The sequence below is a fragment of the Pinus tabuliformis genome, chromosome 1_1 (genome assembly GCF_031772625.1).
Source record: "Pinus tabuliformis cultivar Carrire ecotype Pingquan chromosome 1_1, CPIR1, whole genome shotgun sequence".
NCBI classification, from domain to species: domain Eukaryota; kingdom Viridiplantae; phylum Streptophyta; class Pinopsida; order Pinales; family Pinaceae; genus Pinus; species Pinus tabuliformis.
The window spans coordinates 372,667,629-372,685,895 of NC_142297.1; the positions used below are offsets into that span (position 1 = coordinate 372,667,629).

An 18,267-nucleotide genomic window follows, 5' to 3' on the forward strand; every position below is an offset into this window, starting at 1 on the left:
ATTACTTTAGATTTACTTCAAATACTTTAAAGTAAGCATCACAGGAATTAACATAAACAAACCACACTACACACTTACCGTGTTCTACCACTTGTGATATATTCCAATTATATCTTGTTTCTCCCATTCTTTGAGATCAAATACATTCATCCGATATGCCCAACCACAAGAATTAGGATCAAAGTGCCTGGCTATGTGCAGATTGGAAAAATTAAGGTATTTGTCAAACCGGGGAAAGCTTTCTCCACAAGTTTCCACTGAACCATTATCCTTTCAATGAAGATCTAGTGACCACAAGGGCGTCAAATCTTTCTACACCACAATATCATCATCCAAGAAAAGGATCTTGTCCATTTTGGGATAAACTTGTGGAAGACAGAAACGAAGATGATTTAACATGGATAAATATTTTGGATTTATATATTTCAAATTGGAGGAACGTGCTGAGAGTGTAGTCGAGTGATCTTCCTTGAAATAATACTCTTTCATAGATGCAGATTCAAGTTGGCAAAGCACAGGGAAATAGGAGGAATTGAGCCATTTAAAATCATCAACATTTTCTACATGTATCACAACTTTCCCTGGGCGATTAAATAAAAACCACATTTTCATGGCCGCAAAATTTAACTTGTCTATGATGAGATGAAATACATGTTTCTCAGATTCCTGCAAACACAAGTAAATCACCTACAATGAAATCCAAATATTAAATGTAAAATGCAGTAAAACTATTGGACTTCCAAACTTTAGAGTAATTTAAATTAATAACACTTCACCTTAGCATTCATGATAGTTGAATTAACAACCACAGATGCAACCAATATATTATCAAAAAATAATGCATAGTGATAAAGAGTCAGATCCTCGAACTTGTCCTTTTTAGCAAATTATTGCTTTTCAAGAGGAAGAAAGTAATAATCTATGGTCAATCCCATGGACAGACAGTGCAAGCCCTTGGGAACAGACTTTGTTGCCACCTGACTTAAAAGTTTGCTTTGCTTTTCCAAGGTCCTTGCTTGTCTGCAAACTGAAGCATGGCTTGCAACTTCATTGTTACTGTCGCACAGCCATAAAATTGTTCTCTATCCTTGTATAGGACATGATCCATAGCCTTGATCTTCTTAGGTGCACTGAAACATTCATATCAATTATCGGTCATGAAAAAGAGAATGAAAAGCAGAAAGATTAACAAACAAACTGCATCTTTAAAAGAAACAAAGGATATGAACACCAAATGCAAATGGAAACACTTACTACTCTTGATTTAGAAGCAGCCAATGCGAAAATATAGGGGGTAGTGTTCCAAGCTTCCACAACACTCTATCCTCATTCTGACATACAATAAAAGAAAAACTTAGGAATAGAGCAAAGAAAAACCCATTAAGTTTTCTAGCTAATTACTTCAGATTTACTTCAAATACTTTGAAGTAAGTATCATAGGAATTAACATAAATAAACCACACTCCACACTTACCATGTTTTTCCACTTGTGATATATTCTAGTTAAATCTTGTTTCTTCCATTCTTTGAGATGAAATACATTCATCCCATATGCCCAACCATAAGAATTAGGATCAAAGTGCCTGGCTATGTGAAGATTGGAAAAATTAAGATATTTGTCAAACCGGCGAAAGCTTTCTCCACAAGTTTCCACTGAACCATTAACCTTTCCATGAAGATCTACTGACCACAATGGGGTCAAATCTTTCTCCAACACAATATCATCATCCAAGAAAAGGATCTTGTCCATTTTGGGATAAACTTGTGGAAGATAGAAACGAATATGATTTAGCATGGATAAATAGTTTGGATTTATATATTTCAAATTGGAGGAACGTGTTGAGTGTAGTTGAGTGATCTGCCTTGAAATAATACTCTTTCATAGCTGCGGATTCAAGTTGGTGAAGCACAGGGCAATAGGAGGAATTGATCCATTTAAAATCATCAACATTTTCTACATGTATCGCAGCTTTCCTTGGGTGATTAAGTAAAAACCACATTTTCATGGCCCCAAAATTTAACTTGTCTGTGATGAGATGAAATACATGTTTTTGAGATTCCTGCAAACACAAGTAAATCACCTACAATGAGATCCAAATATTAAATGTAAAATGCAGAAAAACTATTGGACTTCCAAACTTTAGAGTATTTTAAACTAATAACACTTCACCTTAGCATTCATGACAGTTGAATTTACAACCACAGATGCAGCGAATACATTGTCAGAAAATAATGCATAGTGATAAAGAGTTGGATCCTCCAACTTGTCCTTTTTAGGAAATTTCACTTTTCAAGGGAAGGCAAGTAATAATCCATGGTCAATCGCATGAACAGATAGTGTAGGCCCTTGGGAATAGTCTTTTCTGCCAGCTGACTTAAAGATGTACTTTGCTTTTTCAAGATCCTTACTTGCTCGTCTACAGACTGAAGCATGGCTCACAACTTCTTTGTTATTGTCGCACAGTCATAAAATTGTTCTCTAGCCTTGGATAGGACATGACCCATAGCCTTGATCTTCTCAGCAGCATTGAAACATTCATATCAATTATCGGCCATGAAAAAGAGAATGAAAAGTAGAAAGATTGACACACAGACTGCAACATTAAAAGAAACAAAGTATATGAACACCAAATGCAAATGGAAGCACTTACTACTCTTGATTTAGAAGCAGCCAATGCGAAAACTATTACCTTTGAGGTAGATCAGAATCTGCATTAGCCTCACCCAATGTACACTGACATTCTTTAATACGAAGCATCAATTCATGGTATAAATCAAGATTAATCCTAGCCTGGGAAATGCTTGAATACACCCTAGCCATGATCAGTTGGTTTCACATCAATCTAACGGTGGAGTCAGAATTCTCGTTCTCATTCTCCTACCTCCAAATGCTATATTTTCCTAGGACAACAAAATCTACCTCCTTGGAACATTTAATTGCTACGTTTTCAATCTCAACTCGTTTTTATTCATCCTATTGAATCAAATTTGTTGACCTTTCCTCCCTCGTCTTTTGTCTCAATTGCTGTAAGCATTAAACTACTATAAATTAAAGCATACTATGCTAAAATCTAAGATATATAAATTTTTTCTATTGGAGAAGTAACATTCAAAAAGGATTTTGGAAAATAATATAACAATTCCCTTTTCCATGAGAACAAAAGGTAGTGATCTAGTGCAGTAAAGAATTTAACCCTCCGCAAAACTTTTGTTGGACTTCCTTCGAGCTGCAAATGGTTTCCATTACAACAACAATTGTCCTAAGAGTTTGACTAGAGACATTACCTTACAGTAGGCTACCAACATCATAGACCAATTAACTAGGGAAAATCAAAACTTACCATCAAGATCATTCTCTTTGACGTCTCGATGTTCACTTCCTATGTTAACCTCTTGAAACCTCATAAGAAGTTCTTCGTCAATGGAAGCTTTTTTCTACACCTCATCATTCATTTTACCCCCCTTAGGATTTTCCTTGCCTTCTTCATTGAAGATCACACCATCTTGTTGCGAATGTAACTTTTCTAAGCTGTCTCCAGAAGTCGTTTGCCTCTGCTTGATGTACACCATTAGAAATAGAGAAGCACCCCTGCCAATGTCAGTTTTCACTTCCTGCTTAATACAACCCTACTCAACTACATAGATCATCATCACGTAGGTTTCCTTACATGTTCAGTAGAGAAAATAACCAAAATCTTCGCCAATCGTACCTCAGAGTTAGTAATATCCCTTTGGTTTACTTCGGAGGGCTTTTCTAATACCCATGAGGAAGATAAATCATTTCGTCCAACGATATTCAAGCTTATAGTTCCCGAGTCCTCTCTGTTAGCTGTTATGACATCAATCACCTGCCCAGTAAATAAAATTTATTTTCAATTCTATGCTCAATAGGGGAGAAAACAAATTTAAGATATCCAAATACAGCAGGTTTCTTATACTTGCCTCCTTTGGGAAGAGAGAGTCAATGCTCTTTGTTAAACTCTGCTTTCTCCAGTCATCTGCCTGTTCCTATGAACACCACAAACAAATAGACAAGAGTGATTTTAAACATATGACAGAGCTCCAATATCCTCAATAATTCCTCTCTATTTCGATCCACTCAAGTTGATTAAATTTCAGTTTAGGGACACTAATTATTTTCTAGGATTATACTAACGTAAGTGCAAGTGCATTGCCCAGATCCTGAAAAAGAAAAAAAAGGCCATAGAAAAATAGAATTGGTTTTCAAGATGTGGAAAGAGAATACAATTCTAATAGATCCATCTCCTGAGAAGTTGTGCCCTGTTTTTTTAAATGACAAACAACGCATAAAAGGTCAGGTAGAAAGACTTGATGGAGAAGAATATCTATAAAAATACCGAAACACTAAAAATGGGGTTGCTTTGCTATCATGGATATGCTAAGATCGAGATTTCATTACACATGAATAATAAAATGGTGTGTATAATATCTATCATTTTTTTTTGGCCAACGTGCTGTGAACACTGTGGGAATAATGTGAAAATGATATGTATAGTAGAAAGTAGCTGGTGAACAAGATTGTCGTTATGAATTGGGTCTAGGTTGGGTGGATCAAAACTGGTTTTAGCTTGACTGATGAGAAGTGGATTTAGCTTTATGGATGAAAAGTGGGCCTGGATTGGATAATGAGGGGACGGGAAGAATGATTGTTACACTTCCCACCCAAATTCAATTCCCAAAAGATTCAATTCCCATGAGGAAGGTGTTGAAATGAACTCTTAACAAATATATTTTTATAATACCCATCCAGCTTATGCAGAATCCAACGCACACTTAGCACCATCCTCCTTAGAATGAGGAGTGCCCAGCGAATTCACCAAGCAGTTTCCCAACGAATTTACCAGTCATATGCATTTCCCTTTGTTAAAAAATGGAAAGTGCATTGTTATTTCTTGCTATCGGGATGAATGGTTTCATTATCTTTGGCAAGGGTAATTACTCTAGGGGCAGTTGGTAAAACCTTTGCTCTTGCATGAGAGAGGTACAAACTTTGAATCTTTCTCCTGGTAGGTATTGTACCGTGTTAATATAGAGATGGCGTTCATAGCTTGACATAGATCAAATGAAAGGAAACCTATAAAGAAAACTCACAAAATGTCTAGAAAAATGTTAGAGGTGCTAAAATTTTGACAATAAGCAAGGAAATTAATTTTGATAACATCTACGCCTTCAGATCCCATGAAAAAGCTAAAAGGAAAATCAAATTCCAAAGCAGGTCCATGGGGTTTTGGTTCAATGGTTAACTGGGGGTGATGAAGGCAAATCAAATTTCGAAGCAGGTCCATGGGGTCTTGGTTCAATGGTTAACTGGGGGTGATGATAATTCCTCGCCAAGGCTCAGATCAAATAAATACATTGTTCAATGGTTTCTCAATGAAAGGGATCTTTCTAAAATAGTATAAGATGACTACACTTCATTATAATGGAGATCTTACTTGAATTTTGTAAGAAGTCTACACTTCATTGTAATACTACCAGATTAAGAAAGGGCATGCTTGCCAACAAAGATAAATTAAATGTAGACCCACCCCAAAAAAAGAGATAGAAGCAACCTGACAAGGGAGGAGGGCAGGAAGAAGCTTGCGAGTGAGGGAGGAGGGTAGGAAGAAGCTTATTAGCGAGGGAGGAGGGAAGGAAGAAGCTTACCAGTTATAGATGTAGATATGGAGTGACGAAACCTAGCTTCCAGAAAAACCAATGGCATGACCACAAAGATAACAAGGAATCCACCATAGCTATTCGATGATGAAAAGCCCGACCTCCCCATCCTCCATTTCTATCGTGTTGGTAGCCCTGCCACCCTCCATTCCACACACCTCCTCTTTTCACAGGCATCTTTAGCTCTCAACCCTAACACCACATTTCTCCTTCTCCTCATCCTAAACAGACATTGAGTAATGCAACCCTTACTTAATCATAATCCTCTACATCAAACCCATATCATGGTTAGCAGAAAAATATGAAGTCAGCAACAACCGAAAAAACCCTTAGATCTCATATATACTTTAGAGCATTTGATAGAAAAGTTTACCAAAGGCATTACGAAATGGATAGATCAATTGATTTCGTGCAGTTTTGAGAAAGAAAGGGACACTGACATGGTAAAAAACTAGATGAAAATGGGCATAGGAATCGAAAGTAGACAGATTTGAGGGTCTCTATCTCTGTTAGCCTTTTTTGTTAAAAAAACAAAACATATAATTAAGGGAAACACGTCATTTGGATTCAAATGCCAGCATAGATGTTATTATTAATGGGGATCCTCGCCAGTCTAGCTAACTGTTCATACACTACGACATAGGAAGAGGAGGAACACGTAGGCAGTGTTGGGTATATATGACACCCCTCAGCTTACTAATTTAACTGAGCAGGTATCGACTTGGCCTGCCTTGCATTGAGGCATGTAAAGGTAAAGGGAATGCTAGGGGGGTAATTTGATGCAAAGAAAGGGTGAATTATGCTTCCTTGAATGCACATCATGAGACTTCGTTTAAGATTCGCGATTCTGAAGCTGTGAGAATACTAGAGTGTAAGCACAAGAGAGAAGCTAAACATATTGTGATCTAACATTTAAAATGGTGACTTGTTGATTGATTTCTCATTTAGAATGAAGAGAAAAAAAATTGGTGATTGGGGGAGAGAAATGATGAGTGTTTTGTTGAGTAAAGGAAATACATCATTTTGAGGCCATGGATAGATCTTAATGGCTTGGGATGCCAGTGTTAGTAAAACCTTACCTAAATGCCTTATGACTGCTACGTGGATGAGTGTTACACTTACATTATTGATGCACTAAACATAGGGAGTTGGTATAATATTCATGGTTATGGGTGCTTACAAAACTGGGTTTTCATATACTTATGAACTGAAAGGGAAGCAAGTACCCTTTCTTCAAGATAGGAGTAAGGATGTAGATTTCAACTAGCCGACAGAGAATTTTTTTTTTAAAGAATACTTTTTACACATCCTGTGTCCATTAGTATGAACTGGTTTATAAACGTAGTGTTGGATTAATGTCATAACACTTATATACGTTGTTTTGATTCTTAGAAAACATGTTGTATGTTGCCATCTACTTCAAATTTTGCACAAGAAACAATTGGTCCTTTAACAAGACTCGAATGTGCCAACATGGACTGAAGAAGAGGTTATTAGCATTGCAAACCCTCTTCTCAGATCGGTATGTCAATTTTAAATTTAGCAGAAATTGGCAATAAAACATATGATGTTCTAGAAGATAAAAGATAGATAACACAAGAATCTACAACTTCTTACCTCTATTGTTGTCATGTTTAGCATGCCCCGCCAGAATGGCATCAAAGTTAAGGTGAGGGCAAGGTATCAGAGCTAAGGTGAGGGCAAGCCCAAGAAAGGAAGAAAGAAATCGCAAGAAGTTTTCTGACAACACTGGCCTCCTTCCTCTTCAAAGATCAGTCATCGTGAAGCACTGAAAATCCTACTGCAAAATTCTAGGTTGCAGATCCCAGAAAGGAAATGAGATCAAGGCCTCATCAATCAAGCATCTCTAGGATAGAGCTTTCTGTCAAATTGTTGGTCAAATGATCTATATATAAGGCCTTTTTTCATGACTATAGCCAATAAGCTTTGGTTGCCTTAGGACCAAATCTTCTATTATGAAATCACCCTTGAATTGAATTTGGTTTGGAGATAGTGTCTCACTCAGAATTCCTTCTCTATTGCAAGTTTATATAAAATCATATCTGAAGCTATAAATTTCCCAGCATCTAAGTTCATATATATAATATTATTCTTGAGCTCATTGACATGACTTCAGCCTTGTATTAGGGCTTTTTCTGTCTCACATAGAAGTATAAAAGGCTACAAAAGGTGAAGTATCCTCAGCCTTAGGACATCAATCAAGAGGGTTTGAAAAATAGTGTTCGTGGTTTTCCATTGGTTAGATGCTTATTGAAGGTAAAGGATCAAGCTTTGTGCGTCTCTGAGATTATGGTATCAAAGGAAAGGGGGTTCATGACAAATAAAGATCATTTCAAGGATCTTCGAATCTGAAACACAATGTTCTAAAATCTCATTTAAATAGGTATGACTGTTATTGGTGTCTAAGCCAAATGCATCTCAAAATTTTTTCTCATATCAACTCATTGAGGCAATCAGGACACACACGTGGGTTTAGCCTAGAGCCATCACTTTTTATATGATTTTTACATCTTGGGTTTAAAAAACCTTTATATACTCTAACTAGTAATTTCTAGTACCCATGCTCGGTGCATGTTGCACATTAATTTTCATAGCTGCCAAATTTGCATTCCATTAGTTAAAGCTAGGATAGAATTAATCTTAGTCAAAGAAGTCTATTTTAATTGATGGATTCAAACTAAATTTAATTTACTATGGTTTTTCCTTTCCTTTAATTTACTCTGGTTTCAATAACCATCAAATCTTACAAAGACAAAAATTTGATAATAGAACTGGAGTCAGATAGAGACTTACCACTGCGAGAAATGCATACAATCGAAAGTTCTTTCCCAAGGCTTGGTGGGTCGATGGGCTCCATGAATTTTTTTCCCTCTTCCCTAGATTTATCAACGGCCTTTGCCGCAGTAGCCTCAGAGGCGTTTTTGTTGCTTGTGCTAGGGAAAATGTATGATTCCGAAGGGGATGTCCAACAACCGAAGCTTTTTCATCAGTTACTCGAGTCCAGAATTTCTGGAATAGATCTATCAACCTCTTTCACTGCCTTGGGGGAGAAGGCAACAACCTATAGAGAGAGGGGAATTTTTTGGGTGACGGTGGAAAGGAAAAGCCCTGTTTGAACCTTATGTGGGTCTAGGGTTCCGTAGCGAAATCATGAGCCACACAAGTTCTAGTTAGGTGTCCCATTCCATGCACAAAACCCCAACAATCCCCTACCTCTATCAAATTGGAAGGGAAAAATAGGATACTCCTAGAAAAACGTTGGTCTCCATTGCTAAAACCTCCTCCAGAATTCAAAAATTCATGGTTTGAACAAAATTGCTGAAACCTTCTCCAAAATTCAAAAATCTAGGGTATGAACAAAATTGCGTCACCCATTGTTCTTCTTCCATTCTTGAAAGCTCCTCGAGGGTGCTCCTTGAGGGTTTCAACAAAAATGGCATCGCCCACCTAGAAGTTTTAATTGGTGACTGGTACATGGGAGACAAAATGTCTTAAATAAAGTTATTAAATTTCCACGGTATGTTTTAACAAGATCTTATGAAAAAAAAAATATATATATATAGATATCTTCTAATGCCTCTCAATGTCTTCCATGGGGAATTTTGATTATGATAAATTTAATAAATAAAATGAAATTTTAAGATGAATTCATGTAGTAGTGATTCGATGGAATGGAATCATTTTTAAATGATTTGGAAACTTTTTTTCATGATGTTTTCAGATATATATTTTTTTCTAGACAGTTTCACCTTTTTTAAAGGGGGAAGAGGTAATAGTCTCTTGTAGTAGTGATTGAAAAAAATGTAATCATTCTTAAATTTTTGGAAACCTTTTTCCATGATGTTTTTAGACATTTACCCTTTTTCTAAAAATTTTCACCACTTTCAAAGGGGCAAGAGGCGATAGTCTCTAGTTGCTCTTTCACAAAAGGTGTCATGTCACTCCTTGTCAAAGGGACTAGAGTGACACACTTCAAAATGTCACATTTTGCCATGGTTTGAGTCCAGATTTTAAGCCAGTGAAGTGGAAGGGTCTCTAAGCTTGTTTAGGTGTACAGTTAAAAATGAACATTTCACTGTCATTCTCATCTTCAAATAAAAGCTCATGGAAGAGCTCACTCTTCTCCTTTTATCAATCTGATAAATAGTTTACATATGAAAGAGGGTATATCTTCGCTACAAACATGGGCTATAAAGTTTGGGGCGTTATGGGAAAACAATAAAAAGGTTTGTTGACAAATGTAGATCCTCCCAATCTCCCCCCAGGAATAGGCCTCGGTGCAAAATGGCTACATGAATCTTCAAAGGAAATTTAGGATGAATATTGTGCTTGCAAGCTGAAGTTTCATGAACAAGAGATGTGAAAGGATATTGTTGGGATGTTTAGGAAGAATTTAAAGCAAGATACGTAAGCTCAGAAACCCCAAGGAGGAACCCAAGATAAACATATGAGGTCTAACCCTCATCCTAAGTCATCCAATGCTACTTCTTAACAAAAAGTCTGTTATTGGTGTTTGTGGATAAAAAAAAGGAGAGGGATGCTAATGATAGGGAAGGGAGAGTGAAGATGAGATAGATGAGATCGAAGTTTCCCCTAGACAATGCCATTTCCCCTATCCCCCAAAGTATGTTTCCTCTTCTTAATGAAAGGCATATTACATTAAATATATAAATAATTATAAGCCATGCATTTTGATGCCCTTGTACATTATTTTTTATTAATGAAAAATCTTCGACTTACAAAAAACGATAACACATTATACTCACACACAATGCAATAAGAAATCCCCCATCGATGCTATGCGCTACTTTAAATGGGTTTAATAGCCTTGGATGGCTCTAACAATCATATTTGAATGTATATGATGTTAACTAATTTAACCAACAAAACATGCCTTCGAAAATGGTAACTAGACTTACACTCCACTTACTGCATTAAGCAATCAAGTGAGGCTTTGATAATTGTAACCAAACATACAAGTCATTGAACATGTTAACCATCCTAACACAACTTCAATAGTGATAACCAAAATGTACATGTTACTAATCAATTGACCATTGTGTCATGCCTCTAACATGTGCAATTGAACATAAATGTTGTTGATGGGGTTGACCTATCTAACATATCTCCCACAATTGTAGTCAAACATGCATGTTGATTTGGTTAATCTCCGAGACAATGTTAATCAAAAATACATATTAATATCCAACCTAACATGTCACTAATAGTGACAATGGAATGTGCATGTCAATGGCTAAGCTAATTGACCTTATATGTTGTTCATTGAGATGATTAACACATAGCTCACTAAGCTGGCCAAGTTGACAAACCATTGGTTTGGTCATTGAACAAACATGCCTTTAATAGACACAACTAAATGTAAATGATGTTACACCAGTAAACCATCATGACATGCCTTTAATAGTAGTAACAAAGTGTGCAAGTTCTGGATTTGGAAAACCAAACTAATATACCTATGATAATCATAATTGACCATACATGTTTTTTGCGATCAACCCTTCAAGTTTTCCCTTGCTTCTATACAAAATTAAGCATTCCATGCAACTCTCAAATTAACTTTGATACATATACAAATTAATTTTGTATTTACATGTTCGATTTGTGTTAAGTGTTTCCACTTGAAAGGTCACAGGATTCAATCCAATGGAAATTAATGTATGTACACATCCATGGATTAAATAGTTAAAGCATTGAATGGAGGGCATCCCTTGTCTCACAAACAAGGGGGTCTCATATGTCAACTTGCCAGCTACCTACATTATAACTTAATATTAAATAATATTCTTGTTTTTTCAATTAATATGAATGCTTCTAATATTTAATATATTGTTAAGGATATTACCCCTTGACTAATTAGTGAAGTATTTAATATTGGATGAGAGAGTTGTAAGGCTGAAATTTTTCCTACCACGGGTTAAGTTTGGTGTTTGTATTATATCAATGCAAAATTAGATTTCACACCTTTCCAGGAATCAAACAAAATCATTTACACATACGAATCAAAGGCATTCAATAGATGGTTAAAGAAGAGGTTGGGAGGAGTTCACTGTCATATCCATCCAAGGGTTTCCAAACTAGAGAAACAAGGGAATGTGTTTGATTTATGGGCTAACATTTGAAAGATTGCTACGAGGAGAGGAGTTTGTGTGTTTCTGGGAAAACTAGTGTCTATTCAGATCTACTAGTCCCACTAGGATGGGTAGCTATCTTAGAAACAAACAATTCAAAGTAACTTGTGTTTTCCTTTGTGGGAGATAGATGAGAGAGAAGCAGAGAGCACCAACCTTAGTCTTTTGCTTGGCTCCTTCCTTGTTTCCTCTCTCCTTTGATAGAGCTTCACCACTCCTTTCTCACTTGTCTCGCTTCAAAGAACACCTGTAGAGTCAAAGCAGCAAAATACCATCAAAGCATAGAGATCTATGATACCATAAACAATGTAGAATCAAATGTACACTAACCATACAAATGCATACACAAATACAAGATTCATAAGTACACAAGTATATGGAGGAAAACTCAAATAGCTTTATTGATAGTAGAAGTAGAAGAGAAGATTACAACCCAGCTGTCTGATCCAACATCATCCTCCAAGAATGAAAACCCTCTTCACCTCATGAAAAGCTATATCACACAATAATACAATGTTTCACAGAGAAACGAATAGCACTTCCTTACAAAATACAAAATTCCATACTCTGGATCTCTAGGATGAGGGATCCATTTATAGATATTTGCAGAGAGGTGAGTCAACTTATGGGTTTTTGATTAGTGTCATTTCACTAATAGTTCTTGGTTCCACTTGGAGATTTCATGATCTCTTACTCATCTCTGGCTGAATTCAGAGAGGTAAGTGTCATATGAGCAGTTTCTAGAAGATTCTCTGAGTTTCCACCTAGCAAACTGCCTCTTCCATTTGTTTTCTCTCTCTCATCACACCCTATAGAAGCGCTTTTCAGTATGCATCGCACCCCTTGTACGTAACAAGTGAGATGCATCACACCCTCAGCATGGAGCGGTCTGTATGGTCCAGTTTTGACCAGTTCTGAGTAGTTTTTCAGGGCGAACTTCCGGAAAATGGTGTAATCAGTCGACCTTGATCCCTTAGGGTTTGAAACAACACTTTTAGGGGTTTGAGATCCCTTGGTTTATCAACATATGTGATTGGGGTTGTAGTGCCCAAATATGTTTATAATAGTTGCCCCTTAAAGCATGAGGTCATAAATCTTTTGATGTCGGATGAAATGCTTTATCATGAGGATCCGAGGTTTTTTGAACTGGAAGGTAACCTGTAATAAGATACAATACAATACATTATCTTCATAATATTTTCATGATCTAGTTGAGGCGGGCATTCCCATGCTCAGCTTTATAAATTCATTCTCATGTACATAGGACAGACAACCGTCTGTGTGGCAGACTTATGATTCTGGTAGAGCCATCATCCCTTAGCTTGGATGATTATCTGTGAAACTATGGAGTACATTTGATGTCTTTATTTTCCTGAATATTTCACAGCCCGGATATATGAAACTAGATCTGGGGTCTTCAAACTCGTTCAATCTTCACCCGATGTACAAATTGATCCATGTGAAAAAATGTTCTGATGTTGAACATGGAAAGACATCACCTGATTACTAGCCAATGATGTAAGTTGTTAACAGGCGCGAGAGGAATCACCGATAATGATAATGAACCTCAAGGTACTACAATTTAATTCATGTGGTGTGAATACATGAGTCGATGTCGAACACCACACAAAATCTTTTGGTCAAAGGCCATTGATGTAAACCTATCGTCGGAAGTGAGAAACTTGCCATTGAGGCATGCAAGCTTCAAAGTACTGAAAGGGTTGTTCCTAAGTCAGCTTCCTAGTTAATGAGATGATGTCGACAAGAAGTGACCTGTCGTAGGAGGGCCTTAATGAATCCCACATCTACGACATGGAACAGAGCAAATGATTTTGTGGAGGTGAAAACAATTTGATGACACAAGGTTCAGGGAGGTGGTCATGAAAGAATGGAGCGTGAAGGTATTGCAGTGGATGAGGCATTACCTGGGTTGGTGAATTCTCTGAGCGACTTCGCTTGAACATATCAGTGACACTAAAATGGATTGGTAGCGCTAACCCCAAAATTGGATGGTACGGAGGACCAATGGTGATATGACTGGTGAATGGAATAACCCAACCTGACTCAATCATCGCGATGGAGTGAAAGTGTCATGTTCAAGAGCGACCTACTACCAATGAAGTTCTTCAAGTTTTCTTCCCCTTTTCTCCAGTCATTGCTGACCAGTACCTCTTTATTTTTGTCAATATTGAGGAGGATAACATATGCTTGTTCTATAATTTTCCCTTCAGGCAAACCTATCGCTATGTTTTAGTGAGCCTAGCGACAGTGAAACTTGCTCTTTCCCGGATGGACAAGTTTGTCGCTATGGTTTTAACGAGTTTAATGACAAAGATAACTTGGTCCTTTTCATGTTTAGAGAGTTTGAAAAGAGACGGAAAGGAAACTCCAGTAGTCCTTTTTCATGGTATAATCCCTTAAGTCCGAAAAAGTATAAAATAATACGAAAGGGATGAATTCTTGATAGTTTTAGCAAGCCAAACAAGACAAGCACTCGATATTTTTGTGTAATGATCCCTCAAGTCCAAAAAGATTAAAATATAGAGGAGGGATGGCGCTTCCCTTTACTTTAACGAGCTGGAAAGGCCAGTAGCTCGGCAATCTTTTCATATTTTACGAGTCTAAAAAGAGCTTAAAAGAGACTCATTTTTGAGGAACGAGTGATATTTTCGGGTAGCAACTGGTTCCAGGTAAGTTCGGAAATTTTCAAGCACGGTAGTCTAAAAATGGTGGCTAATAGAATCACTCATCACAGCTATTCCTCAAAAGGGTAAACAATCAAGTGGAAGCATATGATCGGCTAAAAGCGTGGAGGTGACGGTAAGAACAAGACCAAGGCTCAAAATGCTAATAGGAATGTGATCACAAAGGTTATTTATCGAGAGGAAGGTTTATTTTTTAGTGAGCTTGAACTTTGTGCCAACATGTGCTCAGTGTTAGGTTTATTTTTTAACGAGCTTGAACTTTGCGGAAACATTGCTCATACCAACCATCTTTTAAAGATGTCTCTTATTAGTAGGTTCATTTTTTAGTGACCTTGCCCCATGCGAAACTTTGCTCATGAGCCTTTTGTATGCAGGCTAGGAACAACCAACTACAGAACTAAGAGTTAATAAACTACTAAGGTTAGGTAGGATAGTTTCATACAAAACATTTCCTTTGCTTTGCAGGGCTACCAACAAAGGTGAATGGTGGATCAGACTAATCACCTAACTTAAGCGGTTGAAGTTAGTAAAATACTATGGGGTTAGAGTTATGATGGTTGCGTTTTACTTGCATAAAAAAGGTTTGCATGCCCCCAGGTATAAAGAAAAGTAGAGTTTCTAGGTTACCATATGGCGGTCCTTACATTAAAGCAAGATTGTTTCGTCCACATAGCAGACAAAACACTTCCTTGGCTTTGTCCATCGAAATAGACAAAGGTGAATGGTGTGTGCTTCCAATGACATAACCATCGAGGAGATCTTTTTTCAGACTGATCCCATATTCTACATGGACTGGTGTGTCAGACCAATCATATAACCTACGGAGAGGAAATCTTTTTCCAGACTGATCCCATATCCTAAACAGATGGGTGTGTCAAACTGGTCATATATCCTACAAGGAAATCTATCTTTTATCTGGGTTAGCATGCTGAAGCATACCAGGGTGCATGCCCCCTGGGTTTCGTCACATTCACCGAATCATTCGTGGTCATTAGGTGGATGGACTGGAGGTTGATGAGACATCCCTTGTGCAAAGAGACCATTTAGGGATGGCATTGGACTAGTAGCCATGTTTGAACCAAGGAATCAAAGTTGGTCAACAAGTTGTACCATTCTGCCTTCATACAGGAAACACATCACCCAAAAGAGTGAGGAAACAATAGCTCCCATGCTGTAAATGTAGTCACACCCAAGGAGTAGATTGTAATCTAGTGGCCCTTGGACTACCATCACGTTCAAATGAACGGTTTTCCTTCTCAAAGTTATAGGCAAATTTGGAAGGATCCCTAATGGTCGACTAGTTCCTTTATTGAAGCCTAACAAATTTCGAATCTCAGGTAGAAGCAATGGCGAACCAAGTGCTTTCCAAGCAGTTGAGGAAAGGATACTCATGGAAGCCCCTTCATCTATGATAGTGCTAGCCATGATCATTCTGTAAACTTGTACTATGATTCGGAATGGTACATTGGATTCCAATCAAAGGAAACAACTAGATTGCTTGGAGGAGGGACTGAATAAATGGCCAGATGAATCTATTGAAATGGGGAACTTCCCTCTTGTGGTAGAGGAATGGGTAAATTTCCCCCATGTTCATCAGACTCTGTATTAAAAAAAAAAGAATTTGAACGATGTCATTCTCATTCTATTTGGAGACTGTATCATCTGAATGTGGACCTTCTAAAGACAAGAGTGGGTCGATTGCTATCTCGACCTATTGAATTTGGTCCGGTGTGGACTTAGAGGGTTTATCTTCAATGATAGGTATTTTGACCGGCAATAGAGGTATGTCAGTCATATTTTCAACTAGCGATGGACTTGGCAAGATTTTCTTGTATCCAAGTGGAAGTCGCTGCAGTGAAGTAGGATGGTTATCCAAGACTCCTTTAGCTTCGTCTAGAAAAGGACAATGGTGGAGGGCATGATCACCTTCACACAACCTACAAGGAAATTTAGATCTTCCTTTTTGTCCATTGACTTCATTTTCACTAGTTGATGGTGTACTCTCAACATGATCGATAGAAGTTCAAGACACCAGATTGTGCAAGTGGGGAGACTAGTCTCTCAAGATCCGCGGGATGCAAGGAAAATATCGATGATAGTGGTTTCCTTTGCAAATGACACATGGAGATTTGGGTTTGGAAGGTGCAGTGTGTGGATTTTTTCTAGATGATGCATGGTTGCCCCCTTGCACGGCTAGCTTCTTCTTCTTTTTCTCCTTCCCTTTCTTCTTCTTCTCAGCTACTTGGTTTTTAGTATCAGTAGTTTCACCAAGCGAAGAGGAAGAAGGAGAGGGAGAAACAAACGAAGTAGAAGGTGGGGGAGAAACTCTAGTATCATCTGGTTACTGATTTGATTGTTGAGGAATTACGCTGTTTTGAATGACAGAGGTCAAGAATAGCCATACTGGCAGGCCAATTGTGAGTCCTAGAAGGGACAATGTAGCCATGTATGGAGCACCAATATCTCCCCAAGAAGAGAAAGGACTAGGGTTTCCCCCAAGGGGAAATCCTTGATTGGTGGACTCCATTATCTCAACCTAAGACCAACGAGGGAACAATGATGTTGTTCCAAATTAAATAAATTTTATGACGCCTTAACACAACTTTCTTTTTCAATTTTTAAGAGTCAACAAAAAGCTAAAGGTGACTCTAGTCGCCTTCGATTTTTAATGAGCCTGAAGTGACAAGTTCTCAGATGGACCTTTTCTTTTAAGGAGTCAAAAAGGAATGAAAGTGACTACTCTGGAAATATAGACAGAGGGATTACCAAACCAATTTCAAAATTGCAATATACACCTCGGTGGTAAATTATAGAGAAATTACCGACGACTTTACGTACGACAGTCAATCTTCCCGAATGCTATGTTCAGTGCATTGCGATCGATAGGGCGGTAGACATGGCTTCCTAAGGATAAAGGATATCAGCCTATTGTGGTCTCCCAATATATACTCGACGGTACGTTGGAGCACAAGTCTGTACTGGCACTTGTCATATCAAAGAGGAGGAATCACCCAACCTATGATGAAAATGATAGTTACCAGGCTTTACGACGTCAGAATACGTCTCTAACCTAGACTTCTAAATGTTGTGTGTTAGGTTCCAAAGCATTTTTATGTTCATTGAGGTTTATTTTATAGTTGATCTTTCTTAACAAGTTTTCCTTTCAAGGTTCACCATGTGATGTAGATGTAAAATTCCTAAATATGCAATCTAAAATGATAAATAGTCATTTATTTTCTTTCAGTAATGAAAATCCTAGCTACTAAGGAATGAAGAGTAAGATTCTCTCAACAGAGAGTAGAGAGCACACACTAAATGCACTTTTCCTAAATCAATTTCTGCATGCAGTCTAAATGCAAATGCACATGCATGTATTTGTTTTCTTGCTTGCTTAATTTGTGAATGCCAAAAAGGAAAATAAGTATAGATCTGAACTACTTTCTTCAAAGTGACACTTTAGCAATTTATTTTCAAAAACGGAAGGAAAACTAAGACGACACTTTCAATTTTGAATGGAAAACTTCTTTCGACACTTCAAAGAATTGACAATTCAAATCAAATACAATGGTAAAGCACAATCGACTATCTAAAAGAGGAATACTTTACGACACTCTTTCTCTTGACTGATAACGACAGTTGCGACACTTTCGAATCAAAAGATGATAGTTCAATTAAGCTACTTTTTACAAAGGAGGATTGCAAATGACGAAAAA

At 37.4% G+C, this 18,267-nt stretch overlaps 1 pseudogene; it reads right to left on the minus strand.

Annotated features, from left to right (window-relative positions):
* Window positions 1-18,267, minus strand: part of LOC149213173 (polygalacturonate 4-alpha-galacturonosyltransferase-like) — a 92,593-nt pseudogene that overhangs the window by 336 nt on the left and 73,990 nt on the right.